This window comes from Belonocnema kinseyi, chromosome 5, assembly GCF_010883055.1.
Source record: "Belonocnema kinseyi isolate 2016_QV_RU_SX_M_011 chromosome 5, B_treatae_v1, whole genome shotgun sequence".
NCBI classification, from domain to species: Eukaryota; Metazoa; Arthropoda; class Insecta; order Hymenoptera; family Cynipidae; genus Belonocnema; species Belonocnema kinseyi.
The window spans coordinates 115,772,619-115,778,857 of record NC_046661.1 but is presented as its reverse complement, the minus strand read 5'-3'; the positions used below and the strand labels follow the sequence as shown (position 1 = coordinate 115,778,857).

The 6,239-nt window shown below is 28.7% G+C and overlaps 1 protein-coding gene across 1 annotated transcript in view; it reads left to right on the top strand.

Moving 5' to 3' along the window:
- LOC117173508 (eye-specific diacylglycerol kinase) overlaps positions 1–6,239 on the top strand; it is a 43,168-nt gene that overhangs the window by 12,971 nt on the left and 23,958 nt on the right. The gene's annotated exons all lie outside the window — the stretch shown is intronic.

Sequence of the window (6,239 nt, the reverse complement as noted above, 5' to 3'; positions counted from 1 at the left end):
GAAAATTAAAATTCGAAAATTTTTTCTAAAGCCTCCAGGGGACTTCGTTTTCGCACGAAAAAATTTTATGTGCCCTTATTGCATCCGGACCCACAATTTCCGAGCCTTCAAGGGCTCAATTTATAAACAATTTAAAAATACTTCAGAAATTTTAGTTCTAAAAAAAACTCAAGGTTTTTTTTGATCATACACACTTTAAAGTTGTTTCGTTGAGTTAAAAAAATAAAAAAGAAATGCGTTTTATTTTTAATTGCGGAAAAAAATTATCTCTGGCGGAGTATACCAAATATAACTTTTATCAACAAAAATCGCTCGATAGTTCAATTTTGAATGAATTTCGTTCTTTTTTTGTAAATGTTGAGTTGACTTTGACACCCGAAAAGATGAAGGATGACTGAATTTCTAAATCAAGAAAATAATTTTTTTCTCAATATAGTGAAATATGAGTTTTTATCTAAAATTTAATTTTCAACCTAACGACGAATGTTCAACGAAATAGTTGAATTCTCAATCAAAACGGATTAGTTTTTAGTGAAATAGTTACATTTTTAACCAGGAAATATGACGTTTCTATCAAAACAAATGAATTTTTAAACCAAAAAATGCCTGGTCAACAAAAGAATTAAATGTTTAACTAAAGAGATGTATCTTCAACCGAAGAAATAAATTTTTAACAAAGTACTTCCACTTTCAACCAAGCAGTTCAATTCTCAATAAAAAGGATGAATCCTCAACGGAGAGTATAATTGAAAATATTTTAACCCGTTAAGATTTTAATTTTAATTCAAAAACAGTTAAACTTAATAAAAGCGACGACTTTTTAATCGAAATAGTTGAATTTTCAATCAAATTCTTTTTCTATAAAATCAGCCGCTTTGAAACCCGAAAAGATTCATTTTAAACCAAATAGTTCATTTTCGATCATGAAAGATTAACTTTGAATAAAATTGTTGAATATTTAAATGAAAACGATCAATTTGTAACAAAATATGCCGAATTCCCCCCAAAAAACCTCATTTTCAACAAAATAATTAAATTTTCAACCAAACAGATGAATTTTCAGTAAAAGCAAAAATTCAACAAAACAGTTGAATTTTCAAACATAATATGATTTTTCATCAAGAAAAGTAATTTTGAACCAAATTCAATTTTCATTCAATTACGACGAATTTTCTACAAAATAATTCAATTTTCAACAAAACGTATTAATTTTCAGTTAAAAAATATGAAATTTCAATCGAAGCAAAAGAGGTAAATTTGCAACCACAAAATTAATTTTCGACATGATAATTACATTTGAACTAAAGAGATAAATCTTCAACAACAAAAAAATACATTTTTTGCGAAATATCTGAATTTGAAACTAGGTCATATAACTTTTTATCGAAAAATTTAATCTTTAATCAAACAGTTAAATTTTCAATTCAAGAAGATAAGTTCTTTACAAAATAGTGGATTATGAATTTTCACAAAAAATGTAATTCTCAACAAAAATGACGAATTTTCAACCAAAAGTCAAAAAGGTCCATTTTTAATCAAAAAGTATGAAATTTCTACCAAAGAGATGAGTCTTCAACCAAAAAAATAAATTTTCTACGAAACAGTTCAATTTTTAACCAAAATATGATTATTCATAAAAAAGAGAATTTTTAACAAAATAGTTGAATTTTCAATTTGAAAAACAATTTTTAAAAACAGAAACATGTGAATTTTTCATAAAAAAACGGCGATTTAAAAAAAAAAGAATAGGAAAAGGATGCTTTTTTAAGAAAATAGTTCAATGTTTTCAAAATTAATTAATTTTTCAAACTAAATAGTAGAATTTTGAACGAAAAGCGATACAGAAAATATGGCATTTATAGCCAAATTTTGTAACAAAAAAGCATGAATCTTCTAACAAAAATAGTTGAATTTTCATATTGGGTTCTATTAATTCAGTTCGCATTTAAGTGAAAAAAGAGAAAAAAGTAAGTTTTTGGAAAACAGAGGAAACAGCGGAAATTTGGTATAAAAGAGGACCAGAGGGAAATAGGAGAAAGATTGTGAAATGCGTTAAACGTTTTAATCATTTTGAGGCTCGTTAAGATCCCAGGAATGCAGCCTAAAAATTTATTCAATCAAAAAAGAATACCCATTCTTTTCACCAAATGGAACAAGTTTAGAGTGTACGTGACAAAAACATGGTTTCATAGGAAACCATACTCAGCACTTGTACCACAGGGGTTGGTAGTTTTTAACTTTTACCTTTTCTTGATAATCTAACGATAAAATTAAAAATATTCTCAACTCTTTGTCAATGGCCTTTATGATTTTATACTAGCTACGCAAGGAGCCATCCTTCTTCGCTTTTAGTTCAAGCTATATTTAAAAAGTCTTCAAGGAATCTTCACTCTCTCCGTTCACTTATATTTTTATTATTAGATCTCCGATCATATTAAATCAGTAAAAAACGCGACAAAAATAGAGCCGTAGGAGCTCGGCCTCATCATTACAAAGCCTGACTTAAAATAATAATTCGTTTAAATATTCAAAGAATGAAATGCTCTTTTATTTATCGCTTTCCTCCCTCATCAACTTTAAAGTAACAGGGTCCTTCGTATCCCAATAGAGCCACCTGGGACCCATTTCATTAAAACTTATAAGTCAGGCGAGATGGGCACGTATTTCAAATACATTTTCAGACAAACTGCATTATAGAGGACCTTTTTCTAGTAGGGGAAATCTTTCTACAGTGGATAATGCAACCTACTGTGGATAACAATAATTAGTTCACAGCGCAAATATACTTAAAATAATTAATTTTAAATTTGATTTATTGTCACGTAAAATGTGTTTTAACTATTGATTGTATTAAATTAATTTTTTACATACAGTTTTATTTGGGAGTCATTATTATCCACTGTAGATTGTATTTATCGACTGTAGGGAGGTTTCCCTTATTTTATGAATTAAGGTGATCCAAACTGTTTTGTCAAAGTTTAATGCGCGTCGCTCCCAAATTTGTTCGAATTCACACAAGAAGTTCGTTTAAAAAAAATTATATTCAGAGGTCCCGCATCCCGGGTGGAAATTGCCTCTTTATATCTAAACTAAATATTGGCTCTCACGAGGCTAGAAGGATCTAGGCTTTCCCTCTGCTGGCCCTTTGACAGGTTATTGTCGCGTGCTACTTGTTTTACGTTATTTACATACTCACTTTTTAGCACTATATTTTTCAATTCAACTTGATGAAAAGCTTTATTTATAAAGATATATTTTAAAAATAATTTCCATCAATGAATTATTTTCTCCAGGGGACCTTGTAAAGCCCTCGACAGGTAAAACGGGTAATACAGCTGTGAGTGCAAAAAAGTACATTAATCTTCTTATGCTTAATTATACTTAAATTTAAAAAAGAGGAAATTAATAAAATTACCGAGATGCAAACTTTCAAAAAATTCATTTTTTTCTGAAAAAATTAAAAACATTTGGTGCCTTAAAAATTTGAAAAGAATTTTTCTTAAAGATCGATTTAATTTGAAGTCACATAAGTACGTTTAAAAATCCTATATAACAAATCGAGCTTCGAAAACATTTTTTCCTAATTTCTAAAGTATCGGATAAATGCCGTCAAGTATTTATGATACCGCACTCAGGGTGACATCGTAGCTATGGGGATTAGGCGTTCGACTGATAAGCTTGCGGTGCGTGCGGTTCAATTCTCGACGCTTGCGGATATTTTAATAAACTGCTTTTGTCTTTAGTTATTAGTAATAAGTCTTCTCTAGTTAAATTTAACAATAAGTTTAGTTTTAGAATAACGTGCAGAGTATAGTTAATAATCGAATGTCAATAAAAATGCGAGAAAACAGAGAAGTGTTTGACAGAGGCTACAGGAAGGTGTAATAAAATCTTTAGATTAAACTTTTGCAAAGAAAATGTATTTTACAATTGGATTAATATTTTCCTTCTTTGAATCAAAAATTTGTGGTAATGGCTTATGGCAATGTGCTGGTTAAACTTTAATACTACTGCAACCATAGCATCACACTTCAAAATTTAAAGCATGATCAATTTTTTAATAATTTAATAATATTTTATTTGAATCAACAAAATAAGAAACAATAGCGTATACTTTTGAATAATAGTGTATGAGGAATTATCTAGATTCTATAGAGACCCCATTAATAGGCCCTCATTGGGTTGCCTACTGATGATCTCGCAAGCTGAGCGTGACGCTTTCGCTTGCGCCCTCGATAGATTGTCACTTTAGGGTCTCGATAGAAAATAGAAAATCTAGACAGGGCCTCTTAAGAATCAAGTTATAATTTCTACCCGGCATGCTCCATGAAGTTTAAAAAATACGTTTTTGTCAATTTTATTCAGAATCGTTAATATTAGGTGCATCGAGTTTAAACTAACAGTTTATCCTTACGGTTAGCAATAGAAACAAATGAGAAATTATTTTTAGCACAGGAGCCCCATATGTCTATTTTATAGGGTTCTTAAAAAACCCCATAAGTGAAAAATGAGATTTTTCGAGTTTTCGGCTCTAACTATGATTTCTTTGCGTTTTTTTAATAACTGGAAATTGTTTCTACTATATGAAAAACTACTTTTTACTGATAATTATATGTTTACATAAATTGTTTAATTAATTTCTTATTGTTTTTAGCAATTTTCTCTTAGAATAAAGTTAGAAAGTCGTGGTTTTACCGAGTTTTCAACTTGTTTTCAATTTTTCGGTCAGAGCGAGACAAAAGTCAATTAAATAGAACATAAATAATTTTTTTAATTTGTTATTATTTATGAAAATATACTATTAGAATAATGCTAAAAGATTGCAGTTTTCTCTAGAATTTTCCACTTTGTGCCTACTTTCACTGTTTGTGCACTTTTCAATTACAGTGCTGTAACAATTGATTTAATGCAACAATCGTAATTTCTTAACCAATTTATTATTATTTTTATTAATAATATCTTTGAATGATGCTAACAAGTTGCAGTTTTTCTAAACTATTCAAATTTGTTCCATTTTTCATTCAGATTGAGGTGTAAATATTAGAATTTAACAAACATAATTGTTTAAACGAATTATTATTAATTATAACTATCTCCTTTTAGAGCAATTTCAAAAAGCTGCAGTTTTTTCTAAAAAATTTCACATTCTGTCCACTTTTCATTTACAGTAAAGTAACAATTATGTAAAGTCAACGGACATAATTGTTTGAACACTTCTTTTTTAAATAATACTTCTTTAAATAATGCCAGAAAGTATCAGTTTTTATAAAAATTTTTTACTTTCTTTTCACTTTTCACTTAGAGTAAGGTAATAATGGATGCGATATAATAAATATAATTGTTCAAACAAAATTGTTCTTATTATTTATTACTATCTTATCCTAGAGTGATGCTAGAAAGTTACGTTTTATGGCAAATTTTTCAACTTAATTTCAGCTTTTCATTAAGAGCGAGGTCATAATGAATTAAATTGAAAAGAAATAGTAATTGTTTATGTGATGGATTGACAAAAGTCGAATCTCTCGGGTAAATATGGAAACGAGGAACCAGACTAGCGCTATAGAAAGTAGAAACGGCGGCATTAAACCAAAATCAGATGGTCAGACCAGGTCAGACTTGGTCAGACGAGAGCGAAGAGCTGAGCGAGCTCCTGCAGTAAGTATCGTTGTTATACATGTACTCAACGCCTCTTTCAAATGGATTGGACTAAACTTTCCAATAAATTTGTACCTTTTATTTGACGTGTTGTATTTCACTCAGGCCAAACGTAATCCCGAATAGTTTAAGCCATTTTATATTATGTATAAAAATATTCTTGTAGAATAATGCTAGAGAGTTACAGTTTTTTCTGAAAATTTTCACAGTTTGATCACTATTTAGTTACAGTGAGTTAATGATTAATGTAATTTAAGAAAAATTATTATTTAAACAGATTATTATTATTTATAACTATTTTATATTAGTGTCATGCTAGAAACTTGTGGTTTTATTTGAAATTTTTGGTCTTTCTTTTACTTTTTAGTTTGAAACAGATAATATTAATACTAATGTTAATTATAAGGCGCTTCGTAACCATTTTAAGACAAATTTACATTTAATACCATCCATGTAGAAAATTTAAAGAAAATTTCAAATATATCTTTTATTTCATAAACATAAATTCACAAAAATTATAGGCCAATTTTTCAATTGTGGAGTTTTTTGGAACACTATAAAACAGAGTTTATGGGCGTGATATT